Source organism: Sitophilus oryzae, unplaced genomic scaffold, assembly GCF_002938485.1.
Source record: "Sitophilus oryzae breed Bouriz unplaced genomic scaffold, Soryzae_2.0 scaffold_1246_pilon_pilon, whole genome shotgun sequence".
In the NCBI taxonomy this organism is placed as follows: domain Eukaryota; kingdom Metazoa; phylum Arthropoda; class Insecta; order Coleoptera; family Curculionidae; genus Sitophilus; species Sitophilus oryzae.
Window position 1 is genome coordinate 445,242 of NW_022145889.1, and position 17,177 is coordinate 462,418.

Sequence of the window (17,177 nt, forward strand, 5' to 3'; positions counted from 1 at the left end):
TTGGATGAGAGGCTCAACTACAAGGAGCATATCTCCAGCGTTAGCAAGAAGGCGGGAGCAGTTCAGGGCGCACTCTCACGGATAATGCCCAATATCGGAGGCCCCAGGCAATGCCGGAGACGATTACTTGCAACAGTAGTTACCTCCGTTCTGCTATACGGAGCAACGGTGTGGTCAGAATCGCTGGAACTAAAAACATATCGCAGGACAATGACATCAGTCCACCGACTCTCAGCGATCAGAGTGCGTCAGCATACCGGACGGTATCACAGGATGCCGTGAGTGTTGTGGGATCATGCCTGCCTATCGACATCTTGGCGGGAGAACGCCAGCGACAACACCGTAAGAAGAAAGCCGAGCAGCGACAGGTCTTCTGTGAAGAAGAGGGGCCTGAAAGTCATCGTCTCTGGCAAGTGAGACGAAAGGTCGGTGGACACATCGACTAATCCCGGATGTCACCAAATGGATCACCCGTGTGCACGGGGAGGTTGGATTCTACATCACCCAACTCTTGACTGGGCATGGATGCTTTCGAGCATACTTGCACAGATTCAAGAGAAGTGACTCCCCGAACTGTCACCATTACTGCGTGGTGACTGAAGATGCGGAGCACGTGTTCTTCCGATGCCCTCTATATGAGGAGATAAGGACGGAACTCGAAAGAAATCTAGGCTTGTCCATCAGCCCAGAAAATATATAATTAACTGCATGCTGAAGAGCCAATCTGCATGGAACAAGGTAGCGGAATATGCTGAGACCATACTCAAGGATCTTCGCACCACATACAAAAAATAGACAGCAGTAACACCAAATAAGAACGCCCCGGCGAAGTAGTATTTACAAAGAGTGCCGCCGGGGAAAGAACGTTCCTGGAGAGAGGACAGAGGTGTAGGTTAGGTTTTAGTGAGGTAAAAATCCCACATAACTCGTCTGGCACATAGTAGGTTTTACCAGGCGCCAGAGGTGAAGGGGGAAACCTGTGTGTAACCTCTTAAATCTAATTAATTCTGTGTAACCCCACTTTGGGACTCTCGTCTGCCTTTATTAGAAGGAAACAAATCTATCAGGGATAAGCTGTGGTTAGGGATATATACAGAATTTGGTGAGAACCCCGAATTTTCCGTTAATTTTTTTATGAAAAAAATGGCGTAATTTGCGAGATACTTACGTCAGAATTAAGAATGAATATGTTCCTAGTGGTTCAGGTGCAGGTTGCACCAAAAAAACAGAATGGGGATATTTTGACGCTATTTTGACGATATATGTCCTTTTAAAATAATAGCATAGCTTACCGACCTATAGTCTCTAATGTTGTTTCTCCAGGACTAAGTAATAAGACTAATAAGTCTCACATCACCATCCATGTCACCCCAGCCCCAGATCTTTTTAAGTGACAGTGAACTACAGAAAAATGGAAGAGAAAAAAAATGAAACCAAAGAAAATAGAAGGAGGTATAATTGCCTTAAATTTTGATGTATTGAGTTGAGGTAGTAGCGGCAACGGTGTAAGACGTATGATCGGTTTTGCTGTTGTTTAGAAAGGAATTAAAGAAATGATTGAATGTTTTAATATACTCGATAAAATAAAAATTCCTGCTAAAATGAAAACACGTGGTACGAGGTCGGCTTACCTTGGAGGGTTGTAGTCTTCTCCTGGGTGGCCACCCTGTATCTGGATCAGGAACACTACTCGTACGAGTAAACGGTACCGAATTGGTAGGAACTTTTGAAGAATTAAAACAAAAGTTATTTGCGGCGGCGATTAGCACGTTGTCAATCGATATCTCGTTCGATGCGGCTCATGCAGGATCTTTCGATCAACTATTAGCTGGAGATGATGTTAAGATACAGGAACTGGATAAAGCTGGTAAACAGGACATAGTAAACTGGACCTGTATACGGGTGGGGAAACAAAATATGAAGATTAGTGCTATTTACAGACCACCATCATACAGTGACATTGACTTCATGATAGTGTTGAAATCACGTATTTTTCTTTATTTTAATACTATATTTAATTAAAATTATGTAAATGTAAATCTAAAGAAATATCAATTGACCATACAATTCAAAAAGGTTTTTTTATATTTTTTATTTGTTCGACAATGTTTCCTTTGAAGCAACCCTTAAGTCGAATTGAGATTTATGGCCGTCAGAAGTAACTAGTTGGCCTGAGGCCTGTTTTGGGACGACCAGGAAAAGAAGCTTTTAAGCGCTCTAGTAGAGAGCATCGTTAAAACACAAAAAATTATGCAGCACCTTAAACGTAAAATTATACATTACTTTTATGAATCAAGTAATAGTTTTATAATTCAAGTGAATGTTTTTCAATCAACCATTGTCTATTTACTGTAAATACGTGTAAATATTATACGGATTAATTATTCGAGTTTTATTATTCAACATCAACATCAACAAGTCAAAAAATAATCCGAGGAATTATTTCTATACGTCTTCAAACAAGTGTCAAAACATGGTCCTTCGAGCCGGATATTAGGCAAAAGGTGAAGTTCATCGCAAACCAAGGCTTCAAAGAACGAGTACCACACAACCAAAAGGCTGCAAAAGTAACAAGGGTGAGTGAATCTCTATTTTAATTCCTCAACTAATCCCAACTTTATCCTCCTGTGGTTTAAAGTGTGAAATAGTTCGTAAACGTTTAAGGTGAATTTACATATCATATTATTTAAATATTATTGTATAATTATATTTCAACATCCAATCATTACTTATGACACATTACTTATTAATCGCAATGTAGTTTCGCTGTTCTTGTGTTTTACCACGAGTGTTTAAAGTAGAAAAAACAACGTTCTCCGCCACTGTCTACCTCTACTCGGTATTAGCAGCTATATAGTGTGACCAACGGATCTGTAGCTACGGGGTATCGGCAGGGGAACGCAGTTGTAAACTAAACACGCCCAATTTCATTCATAAAATAGGCATGGGCGTACGGTGTTATATGAAAATAATGTGTATCATAAATATAATACTCAGATTAATAATTTTTTTCAAAAAACTTTATGCTGTTTGAATCGTTACTGTTGAGTTAGCAGATAAACACTAAAAGCTTTTATTAAAGCTCCCTTAAATATTTTGAATCATTTTATTATTGTGTTGTTAATATAATAGAAGAAATAATTACAGCTGGGGGTTGGAACCTTTGGTGTTACACAGCAAAATAAAACACTAAATCAGTACAATACACCAAAACACTTTTAATTTTACACTGGACGCACGTTTCGCTAACCATGTCTGCCATCAGCAGATGATCAAGACTGAGTCTTGAGGTATATTTATTTATATATCTGTACTAACTATATTTTTTTCTATAATACATAATTTTAGATATAACTATTTCCAGCAAAAAAAAATCTTGAAAATAGTTAACTTTGGAAGCGCAAACAAAACATAATTTTACTCATCAGTAGATCTGATATTGCCTATTACACCAGATATGGTATCGCTCCGCCAGCAGTTTTTAAAGGTTAGGTCATTGTCTACCCATATGTTACATCCAAATAGATAATACTTGGCTATATTTTCGAATTTCGCGTATATATATTTATATCTCTCTCTGCAATATAATGGGCCGCTCCATTAATATTTATCTGTTATTTTAACATTTACGCCAAAAAAATTCATTTGATTTTAATAACCCCCTAAGCGTTTCCCTGCAAAAGGAAAATTCGATTCTTCCTGCAATTTTTGCAAAAGCTTTCTAATTGTGGGGACGAGTTTGAATTCGAGATAAAATCTATTTATCAAATTCCTGACCACTTCGAAAAAGTCGTTGAGCTTTTCGACAGCAGTCTCACGTGGTCGTTTCTTTCCAGAGAGGATATCATTTTATCGGGGTTAGTTTTCAGCCTTTTTTTTATCTTCTGTGTGAATTTTTTTATAGCCGATACGCTAACTCCGGTATAAAGAAATATCCGCTCAAGTTTACGTTTAAGCGGCAACTCAAGCGAACTCTCTGTAGCTTCTTCATCGCAAACCCTATTATGAACACAAGGAAATACACCAAATGAGATTTCATCCACGTTATTATTAACTTACCTATATAAATTAGCTATTATTTCTCTTGTCTGACTATGTAGCGTCTTACCCTTAACAAATTTATTCGTTTTAAAACACAAATATACGATCAAACTTGATATTAATAATTAAAAACTACGAACGAAAAACATTATAACAAGATAACAAAACAATAAAACACAACTTAACTATCAAATATACTAAAAATATAGGAATAAAGTTTAGGATAACCGGTATAAAATAATGAAATAAAGTAATAATGATCAAAAAAATGACACCGCCACTGGATATTTCAATAGTATTCAATATTCCTACTCTTTTCAGAAGAGACCGTGAAGTTGGGGATAAAGCAAGCGAATAGGAAAGGCGTAAAAGCCATGGCAACCGCGTGGTAACAAATCCTGTGACGTACTGCCAATCATGTTCGATGAATAGGCGGCCATGCGCGGCGATGCCGGTTTGCCAATGATATCGTTGAAAATCTTCAACTTTCATAATAGGCAGATTATACAGAATGAAAGAAATAAGTTATTAAATAAAACATATCGAACAATATGAACTACGTTAAAATTCCTTAGTAATATACGTCAGAATATATGCTAAACACATTATATATAATAAAAATATATTAAATTTATAGTTCATGTCTGGCAATTTTGCAATTTTATAGATAAACGTGGCAATATCGATTTTTTTTTCTCGCATTCCTTCCGTAGCTACAGATCCGCTGGTCAAACAGTATCTGTTGTCATTCGCTTTCTCGTGCTCGCCGCGTGTGGTTCGGTGAAGACTTTCTCACCGGTAAGTACAATAATAATCAAATAATATTATTTATTAGATATGGGAAACAATAGAAAAGAAGACAACGTTCTTGGAGTAGATCTAGAAATAGCTCTCCTAAAAATGAGCTATTAAAGCACATAAAATATTTGGAAACTATAATTGTCGAGCGGTCGAGGTCACCGTAGTTACGGCGACGTCGCCGTTCTCGCTCACGCTCCATGCACCGGCGTAGTGGGGACAAGGATAGAAACATACGTAGCCGGACACGTCGGCGCGACTCCTCCCACTCGCCCATCGCCCGGTACGGCATTCCGTATGCACAGTGGCGGCGTGCATAATAATCGCGCTTCTTTAAGCGACGAAAATAATTTGAGACATAAATATTCTTTGTCGATCTCTTTAGATCAGCCCATACAATCCTCTTTAGGACAGCAATCCCCTTTAGAACGGCAATCCCCCTCTTTAGGACAAGAAGCTTCTTTAGAACGGCAGTCTCCTTTACGACAACAATCCGAGGTTTCTTTAAACCTCACGCGAAAGAATTCTTTCTCTTAGGATGCTAATAATGAAAATGACTTGGCTTGAAATACACGATGACTCCGTCTTAGCGGAGGAATTAAGAGAGGTTTTAGAGGCGAAGGTTTAGATAAACCTATGCCTAGAGATAAATTACATGACGAAGTAGCTAGGTATTCGATGGAACCATGTTTGCTCGAATGGTTTTAGCAAAGAAACACAGGATTCTTTGCTTAAAAAATACCATATATAGAAAATTGTTTAGGTATCCGGACACCTTGTTTATTGGCCTGATATTAATATAATAAAAGAGATTGAAAGTTTGATTAAAATATGTGAGTGTTGTCAATTAATGACAAGTAATATACCTGACGCACCAGCAACATCATGGTCATGGTGTCCTAAAAAGTGGTAACGTTTACATTTAGACCTGGCTGTAAAAGACGGTGTAAAGTTCCTTGTATTAATCGATTCTAGTAGTAAATGGGTTGATGCTTGGATTTTGAAATCAACTACAGTTAGCGATGTTATTACCTGTCTGAGACAAACTTTTTCAGTATTTGGGTTACCTGATGAAATTCAATCAGACAGTGGCCCGCCGTTTAGTTCTGAGGAATGTATGTCATTTTGTAAATTTAAGGGCATAAACGTTATAAAGTAACCACCAATACATCCAAAATCTAATGGAATTACTGAAAGATGTATTCAGATATTTAAAAACAATCTGTTAAAACAAAGTTTTAATAAAAATACAAACAAAAAATCTATTCCTGTAAGTCCTGTAACATATATTATTATGGTAGTTTAAGGTTGTGCAAGATATGTGCATGTGGACGATTTAAGGAAATGCCATATAATTAATAGTGAAATTCCGTCTCAAGAAGCTCGTTTTCCAGTTGTTTTAGGGCCATTGAATGGTACACGTGAACATGCTATGCTAGATGCTCTATCAAATTTAAATGTATCAAATTCACTGAATATGTCAAATTTACCTATTGTAACAGAAAGTTTAGCACTGGATCAAAGTTTTATTGATAAAACCAGTGATTCTGTAAGTTCTGAAGAAATGTGTTCACCGGGTAACAAAAGTGCTAGTGAAGTGAATGCGTTACGTAGATCGAATCGTGTTATTAAAAAGCCAGCAAGATTTTTAGATTGAATGTGTGGTGATATGACATTCAACTTTAAGGGAAAAGGAATGTTGTATCATTGCCTATTGCCTATAACTCTAGCTGGTGTTGGTACTCCACATTATCCTAGAAAAGGCGGTACGGCGTATCGGCGTAACGACCTTAAAACGATTTCCAGTAATTCTATTTAGTTAGTGTCTCATTGTTCCCCAAACTGCATAAATATAGAAACGATTTAAAGTTTTATATTTAATTTGAAAAGCTCTTCTTAAAAAAAAAAATTGGTGACATTTGAGTTCTTAAAAATAATCTACTCAATTATTAAAAAGTATTGTAAATGAGGAACCTTCTACAAATATTAATACCGATGATAAGAATGACGATTGCAATAATTATGATCCAAATGATAATTTTATTGGCGAGGAGACACTTAATTCTGAGGAGACAGGAGTGAAACACAGGTTCAGTTTGAAACTCAAGAAAATGAAGGATGTTAATTATATATGTGCATATTTTAGCCTCTTTATATAGAGTCCACCCTGTGTATTATTGCTATTAGAGACTTATAGGTCGATGGAAGGAACCCTTAAAAGTGGGAAATGATCCAAAAAAAAAGTGTGGGAGTCAATAGCTCAAAAGCTTATTGAAAAAGGGTATCATGTAACTGGAGGACAATGCTCATATAAACTGCGAAGCCTAAAAAAACATAAAAATCTATAAAGGATTATCATAACAAATCAGGGAATGATAAAAGGAGTTGGCAATTTTTTGAAGTTAGAATATAGTTTTTAATATCCATAGTTTTTAGATATAATTAACTTTTCTATAAATTGCAAATAAATACAGTTTAAATAAATAAAATAAAGTATCTAATTAATATGCCATATTGAATATAATGTATTGTATACTTTTTCTAGATAATGGAAGAAATCTTTGCCAAAAAGGCATGGTGCAATCCAGTGGCAGTTGCATCTTCTACTAGTCTTTCATCAAAACAATCAGAAAGTAACAATTAATGTTGGGGCTGGTCAATTGACCACTTCTTATTTGACCAGTCAAATTCGCTCAATGTCTTAAATAACATCTTACAATCATTGTAGAATGTTATCTATTATTATTTAATAATAATATGGTATTTTATAATTATTATGCGTTTGTAATGTTCAATTTACCTATAACCGTCTTCAAGGAATACGATACTTTGCGATTCATCAAGCCATCTAAATATACGAACTTTATGCAAAAAAATGTGATAGTTTTTTATAACATTCCCCCCACATTGTAGCCACAAGCTACAGCGCTTGGATGTTTCAATTTTTGGACGGCCAATGAAAATAGATAGAAACGGCCAATGAAAATAATTCTGGTATCTGTGAGAGTGACACAAGCCACGTAAATGTTACTAATGCTGTTGAAATTGAAACAGACGGTGATGGAATAAACAAAAAAGGAAGATACAAGAAAGAAACGAGTGAGTGGTTTGCCATATTCAGGTTACAAACGTTCCAAAGATAAGGTTTTGAACAACATAGTAATAACAACATCCTAGGCCTGCACGAACTATAAAAGCAAAAAAATCTTCTCACAAGTTGAACAAAAAAATACTGCTTTCATTTTCTTGTGCTTCTTTCATTGACGAAGATCGTACTGAAGCCTTTTCTCACTTTTGGAAAATTAAAAGTTGAAAAGAAAAACGAGCTTTTATCAAACGGTTAGTCACCACGAGAGGTATCAGAAGAAGGCGCAAAATATTAGATGAAGGTGGTGTTACAATGCGTAAGAATGAAGGACATGTTACTTTCTTACAAAAAAAAGAATGGGGAGAAATTAAGAGTATGCCGATTTTTTTTCTTAGCACTCTTAGCCCCGGTGAAGACACTTTTAAGAGATGGATGAAAGGTGTTGATAGACCGAACAGTCATTCAAATCCGAAAGAATCAGAATCCGAAACAAATACTTCAGAAAATAAAGATGGGACAAATAAGAGCGTAAATGAAATGAACAATGAAGGTACATCGAGAAAAAAATTACGAGACAATATTAAATTATGGCTAGGACAACTACCGAAGGTGCCTAGCCATTATTGTCGTGCTTCTTCGAAGAAAACTTATGTTGAATAAACCTTCAGATCGAAACTCTATATGTTCAGCATTTACAAGGACTGGTGTATTGCTCATGAGATAAAACCATCCGGTAGAATACTGTTCACCAAAGTAATAGACGATGAAAACAATGCAATACATATGTTGTGGTTTTAAAGTCGGAACGATTAGTCAAGACACTTATGATAAACATATAAGAAATAAAGACAGTTCTAGGGAAGCAAAACACTTGGCAAAATCACAAGCTTCAGTGGAAAAAATAGTTTTAACTATTGTAACAGTCAAATCTCCTCGTTACGACCTCTGTGTGCTGACTCATAAATTATCGCAAATAACTATTATTTTTGCATCATGTTTACTATAATTTTATTGTTCAATATTATTTTATTTAGTATTTTACCATTATGCAACCGAATATACACCGCGATATTATCCAAGCTACAGCTCAACTACCTCTACACTCCATAAGCTCAACAATATTGTCACTAGAAACGGCTGACCCGCAGTAGGCTTTTTGTCCATCTCTCTATATCTTTGATCATCACTTTTGTCCGTCACTTGTCACTGTCAAATCAAATCAGATGTTTTTGGATTTATTTATCCTTTGTTTTGGTTATTGAAATTTTATAATTATCAGATAAAATTTCGTAGTTAAATTGGTTATTTTTGATGTGGATCGCAGTGTGCAATTCGTTCTTTTAATTGTGGAATTTCTGAGTTTAGTTCGTTCATTGACCGGATATGGAATATGGCTGAGGAGAAAACATCATTTTTTATTTATGCCTTTTTGTGAGTTGGACTAGTTAAGATATATAGTTCTCTATCTATATCCTGGAGGGAGATTTCCGGTTGAAATCTGATTTTGTGAAGGAAATCGAATCCTTGCATCACTTCTTGTGTACTCCCCGGCTGAAGAGTGTCGTCGTGAAGAACTGGCTGCCGTTCCGTGAAGCATTCCCTGTTAGTGATTAGCAGGTCTTCCTAGTGAAGGATTAAGTCTTCCGGAACACATTTGGTCAGAAACGTGGTTGGATTTTGTTGAATTTCCATGGACCACCGACCAGTTTCCATAATGGGATTAAAATAGCCTTTTTCCGACCGATATTCCGATTCCACGTGCCCAAGAAGTCCCCGAATAGTTCCAAGAGCAAGAAGACCGATCCAGACCGTACAGCACAGAACAGTCCAGAATTCCATCCGTTCCTGTTGCCCGTGTGTAGAGTTACCCGTTGGACATCATAAACCCTCGTTGAGGGTTATGTTCACCTTTTGAAGTCCTACACCTGGCCGGCATCCGTACGTCTGCTGACATCCGTGGGCTCCAGTGACAGTACACCGAGTTGCTGTACACCGTCGTAGCCACCCATAGCTATACACCGTAGCTCAGCCAAACGGAAAAGCGGATGTCAAACACCTCCAAAGAAGAACAAGCTGCAATTAGAGAACTACGGAAGGACGACACAATTAAGATTTTACCAGCGGACAAATGTAAGGCCACAGTTATATTGGACGCCCATGAGTACGATAGTAAAATCGTGGAGACTCTAGCTAAGGACAAATATAGCTTAATATCTAATGATCCTACTAAGACAATTGAAGAAAAATCTACCCAGCTTTATAGAAACATAAGAATTGTATACCTGATAATTTAAGAACATCGCTTACACCACATCAGAGTAAACCACCACATCTTTGTGGGTTACCAAAAATTCACAAAGATGGTGTGCCACTGAGACAAGAGTTCAAGAGATTCAGCAACTAGCAATTTAAGTAGATTTCTCCTTCAAATAGTCCAACCATTGGTAGGAAAAACATCTTCATTTGTTAAGAACTCTAAACATTTTATAGATATACTTAAGAAAGTAGAATTAGGTCCTTCAGACAAATTTGTCAGTTTTGACGTAGAGAATTTATACACCAACGTCCCTTTAGAGGAATCGTTAGACATCGTCGAGGCTAGATGGAGGGATGACGTAACATTTTCCGAAAGGACTTCGCTGCCTTTTGGGGTAGTGATGGAGCTCTTGAAGTGCTGTCTGCATAATTCGTATTTTCAAGTTAAAGAAAAATTTTATGCTCAAAATGATGGTTTACCATCATTGCAGATCATGCGTGGTCCAAGCACCACAATATGAAATGGTCGGAAGCCCGGGTTGTCCACAAAGAACCCCATTGGAAAAAGCGCAAATTTAAAGAGGCCGTATTCATTTCTAACAATAATAAAATCTTAGTCAAAGACAAGATTTGAGTTGCTAGAGATAGAAGACACATACACTGTCAGATTAGAATTGCGTTGGCGCAACTAAGTTCAAGTTGGCCGAATGTAAAACTTGGAAAATAAGTTTGTTATAATAATGCTTCTATTCACTATTCTAATAAAGAATAGGCATTTCTTCGGAAACTCTCTATTTATTTATCTAGTAATGCTAAAACACTCTATTTGGAAGACGATTGGAGAAAATAGTAAGATTCATTGGCAAGCAATATAAATATTTGTGATCAGGTAAAATTGTGATGTAAGAGGAGGCTTAGCTTGCCGGCGGCGGGTCAGTAGTAGACAGACCGGCCGGCTGTAGTGTTTTGTTTTGTCATAGAGCTGACATTTGGGGGTTGCGAGTCTTTTGACTATAAACGTTGCATGTACTGTAAGGCAACGGGTCGTTTGACCATTGAGAAGAAAACCTCTTGTGACGTCTTGCCTTCGAGGTTGGTCTTGAGAGTTTGAGGTCTTCCTTGTCTTCTCGATTGACACGATGCGGCGTTGGGGTAGTGAAGTACCCCAATTAGCCTATTCGATTGGGATGCGAATCTGTCTAGCGGCAGATTTGCGTCCGGGGGAAGCCCCTATACTATTTCAGGTGACACTAGCTAGTTGTTGAAGATTATTAACCAATAGATCCGAATAATATTTGAATTAGATGGAAGATATGGAATGGGATATATCAAATAGAATGTCAGTGATGGCAGTGGCTAGGAGCGGACTAACCGCCCGGGGGTACGTATTTAACTATCAATTTTATCCAGATCAGTAAATGTTTGTTTTGTTATTTTTATGTACAATGACAGAGTGCTTGCCAATGACCAACTAAATGGATATTTGAGGTGAATTTGCATTGTGAGACCCGGTTGAGTAAACCCAAGAAACAAGCGATTTTACAGTATAATATGAGTATTTTACAGTATAATATAATAAACTTCCAACTTCGCTTTGGGCGACCCCAAATTGACGTTTGTTCGATTTGTGAGGAACTAGAAACTAAACTAAGAAATACAAATCTAAATGACAACGCTAAGCGGGTAGTGGCAGCTGAATTAGTAGTTCATAAAAGGCGAGCCAAAAAATTCTATAAGTTACAAGAGATTACAAGAGATTACAAGAGAACTTATGTAATGATAACCCGCCTATAGTGGCTATAGAATCACATTCCATCACATTCGATTACATGCAAAACCTACCACTTCCTAATATCCCTGTACAAGAGATTTTTTACTACAGGCAGCTACGGGTATACTTATTTGAGATCCACGATCTAACGGACTCCAGTGGATACTTTTATACCTATTATAAAGGAGAGGCCAAAATGACGCCAAATGAAGTGTGTACTTTTCTACACGCTTATATACAAAATCACATACCAGAAGAAATTCAAGAACTGCATATTTTTTCGGACCGTTGCCCTGGACAGAACCGAAATAATATTATGGTTCGATTTTTGTTGGCCCTTCAGGAAACCGGACGCTTTTCAAAGATTTATCATTATTTCCCAATTCGAGGACACTCCTTTCTTCCCTGTGACCGGGACTTCGGTACATTAAAAAGGGCAGCAAAAAGCATGACAGAGCTTATCTCCCAGAAGAATACGAGAGCATGATTTTGAGAAGTAGGATCACCAATCCATTTCAGTTTAAAAGGGTCTCTTACCAGGATGTTATTGATTACAAAAACTGGTGGCCACAGTATTACAAAAAAAGCTGTAAGCCTGTCGAAAAGGGTAACAACAATGTTTTTAGTGTTTCAAAATATCGCGAATTCTTTTTTGACGCTTCAATTCCCGGGCATGTAACAGCTTCAGAGTTCATTGGTGCGATCTCCTCCATATTTAAACTGATTAAACCAAACGTAAGGCCAGAGCTATCAAATGGCAGAGTCTATTCCGAAACTGTCCCAATCAACGATAAACAAATCCAGGATTTAGAGTTTTATTACCATATAGTTTCATGGAATGTATCCACTGCCGTTGTTGAATAAAACTTTTTTGTAACACCTTGTATATATTCTTTTATTATCCGTTATATTTTATAGACTGAAAAAAAAATTAAAAAAATAAACAAAAAAAGAACATTTAAAAAAATCTGAGTGGAAGAAGGGTCCAAAATCATCAGATATTTTTGGCAAAAAGTCCTATTTCAGATAGGATAATAAATCTTATGTTTCTATGAGATAACTCCAAGTAGCATAATAAACAAGTTTCCTGTGCAGACCACGCAACACAAAATTATCATTCCTTTTTGAAATAATTGTTTTTTTTTCGTTTCCTGTAAAATATGTGTTTCTCCACTTGGACCATTCTGTACCGTATTGACAAAAGGGACAAACGGTACAACATCCAACCAGCATGCGGCGCACGCATCCACACGGACGTAGAGCGCACGACACCGAAACGAAGGAGAGTCTGCAACCGCCCGCCAACGTAGAAGTACTGCTCATACCCATGTTGTACCTTTAATCATTTAAATACCTAATTAATAATGTAAAAGTATTCAGATCAGTATTAAACCCATTCAATGTGAAAGTTGTTTAATTAATATAACCACCGGACATCACAATTGGCGACGAGGAAAAACAGGAAACGCGAACTCGGGTCGGCGGCAAATTCCTTCACCTTCAAAATGGCGTCCAGCATGCATTTCAAAGAATATAATCCAGCAACGGATTGTTGGAATATCTACTCAGAACGTTTGCAGGAGTGTTTCAAAGCAAATGAAACGAAAACGGAAAACCAACTGGCATTTCTCCTGAGTTTATTACCGAGTGAAACCTTCAAACTACTACGAGATCTTTGCTTCCCAAGCCATCCGAATACGAAGAAGATAGATGAGCTGATCGGCATTATTAAAACTCCAATATTGCCCAAAAACGGTAACATGGAAAAAAAGGAGAAAGTTCCATGAGGCTAAACAGGAAGATGGGGAGACGGTGACCGAATGGAATGCGCGCATTCGCAGCATCGCCGTCATGTGCAACTTCACCGGAGACCTGAAAATCTTCCTAAAGGATAAATTCGTGACGGGTTTGAGGAAGCGTCCTTTATTCGATCGACTATGTGAAGAAGATGAAAATACGCCATTGGTAAAAATGTTGGAAATTACGCTCAGGAAGGAAGGGGACGCCGATAGAAATGAATTTCGTCGGAAGATCACACCAAGGCGAAGGTAGGTCGGGTGAACCACGACGTCGAGGCCCGGAGCCAGCCGATCCGAGAAGAGGGAAGCCGAACAGACCTGCCTTCAGTGGCAAACTGCGCGGAGGGCGGAACAATATGGCGGCCCCTAGGGAAACGTCAAACTGGAGGTCAGATGTCAGATAATAACAGCTGTCAGGTTTGTAGTAAACAACAGCCATATACGTGCCGGTTTAAACATTTAACTTGTGATATTTGTAAAAAATCACAATATTGTTCGTCATTTAGATGTTTTGAGAATAAATTTACATTTATTTTGCTTTTTATTGCCGAATTTGTATAAATGACCGCTAATGCCCCATTTTACTCCACGAACAACTGATTATAAAACTTCTTGGCATTGTTTGAATATGGACTTTATAATGTTCCGTCTTACGTGCCTGTAGCCACGACCTGTTAGACAGATGTCATTCAGACATGTTGTTGTCCTTGTCTATTATCGAATAGAAGTTGATATGTTTTGTTAATTTACTTTCACTTTAATATACGTTTATTAAAATTAGTAAGACCTTCATTTAGTACATAAATATAAACCCCAAAACGTAAAACAGGCATATGTTATCAGTCCAATATAAAAACTGAAGATCATCTGCAGTCAGAAAAAAATTGAAATATTTTCTTTTTTCCAAACGTTAAAAAATGGAATCAAACAATTAAATGTTTACTCAAAAAACAATATGAAGACTCAGCGTTAAAGGGATGCGCAATAACTGGCAAGCAAAGTTTCGGAAATTTACAGAGATATCCAACTGGATATTGAGAAATATTATAAGATCCGATTCTGCTTTGTTTCGTAGCTACAGGGGGTTAAATTCTTAATTTTTTTCCATTTATTATAATTTTCTTCCAAGTGCTTTCAGCGATTCGAATGAAATTTTGGGGGTAATGAGGAATCTCCCCACGAGATATAGCAGGTATTTTTGAAACACCCTGTATATTGAATGAATATTTTTAGAAAATCACTAACTCTTCTGATATTGTTTAGGTGCATGATATTCGATTGAGTAAAAATGTTAATAACTAGTCCTTTTTAGGGTAGATATTTGATACAGAAAAATATAACATCTATATCTTTAAACTTAATTATATTCCTTCATTATAATCAGAAGAACCAAAACTCCAAAACCTTCCTCTTTTTCTGGTACCTTGTTTGTCTTCGGACGTTGGTTATGTTTACAATCCGTTGGAACTTTTCTTTATCAAATCGGCTGCCGCGCGGATAGTTCTTCGACAGTTAGACCAAAACCAAACCAATTTGTACTAGTAAAATCTATAGACTTGAAATAGGTAAATAGAAACAAATTTTGCGCCTAGTGCAAGTTAAATAGTGAAATGTGTAGGTCTATTATTTATGTTAATAATAGAGGTAAAAATAGAAATAGCAGTAAGAGAGGTAGTAGATTTAACATAAAATCGTTCAGCTATACAGAAATAGCTAAATAGTTCAATGACTTTAGTAATAAAAGAGTTAATACAAATTAAATAAACCAGTAATAAAAGTGCATAAACAAAGCGCTTGCTGCATATTGCAGCAAGTACCATCCATGTCAACTCCATTGCTGAACATCTATGTCTCCTTATTTAAATGAATTGTAGACTTAACCAGATGTAATATCAATTTGAATAATTTACGGCTAAAATTTTTAAGATATTTAAACTACATATTCAATAAATCAGGAAAAGGAACAAACAGATATTATTGATGAAAACAAAAAATTCATATATAGGGAAAGTTATATTTATTGTCGGAGTATAACGATATTTTACACTGTTTTGTTGGATGAAGCGACCAGTTAGAGGCCACTTGGTGGTCAATTAAAATATACAGAGTGTTTGTAATATTTTCTGTATTTTTAAATGGAACACCCTGTATATTATTAAGTATTTTTAGTTTCTACGATTAAAAATAAAGGTAAATTTGATTACGATTTATTATACTTAAACCTTACCGTTTTTGAAATATTTTCAATTTTGTGAAATTGCAGTAAAAATTTTAAGGCTTCATTTCTCCAAGGGTATCAAAGTTTTTAATACTAAATATTTACTGTAGTTTATTTACCGATCAGTTATTGTCCTGCAATAATAAAAATAATACTACCTTATACAGAGTGTCTAAAAATTTATTTTAAATAATTATTAGCTTCAAACGACAATAACTTGTTTAATTTAAATGGAACACCCTGTATATTTTACGAGAATCAGATGCACAATTTAATTGTCTATCAAATTATATTATACCATTTTTTACCTATCTCTTTAAGTTTCCGTAGAAAATGCATTTTCTTGTAATTTAGAACTTATTTATCAATATACCCATGGACTATTGACATTTTAGATTATTTTTAAAGATGTCCCAAATTTTTAAAGAGTACAGATACTAATATTGTCGATATAATTCGTTTATTTCATTAAAAAATAAAAAAAAACTGTTTAAATATTTGTCGAAGGGGACCAATTAATATGATTCCAGTATTCAAACTACATTAACTGACTGTTTGCGTTGATTAATAATAACAATTGCTCCAAATACTAAAAAACTGAATTTTGTATGGGCATTAGACAGTGTGATAAAAAGTAACACCTTAAAAATGATATTTCATTTTTTAATAAATGCTTATTTATAACAACAAAGACTTTAATTTGATAACTTATTATTATATTGATTTCTGACTCCACTGAAAAATCCACATTTATTTATAATAATTTATTAACGAACACAATTAAGTATGTCATTAATTAGTATATGGGCGGAAATAATGGTGTTATATTTAATTAATGGTATACTCTTTTATAAAGATTTAAATAGTTTTCGTTTTGCATACAAATCGGCTAGTAATATTATCGTTTTGCTAAAATATTAACATGTTATCGTTTTGCTAAAAACGATAATATTACTAGTCTGTACATTTTGTACATTTTTTGCTTTAAAAACAATCTAAAATGTCAATATTCCATGGATATATTGATAAATGAGGTCTAAATTATAAGAAAATGCATTTTCTACAAAAAACTTGAAGGGATAGGTAAAAAATAGAATAATGCAATTTGATAGAAAATTAAATTGTGCATCTGACTGTCTCAAAATATACAGGGTGTTCCATTTAAATTAAATAAGTTATTGCCGTTTAAAGCTAGAAATAATTTAA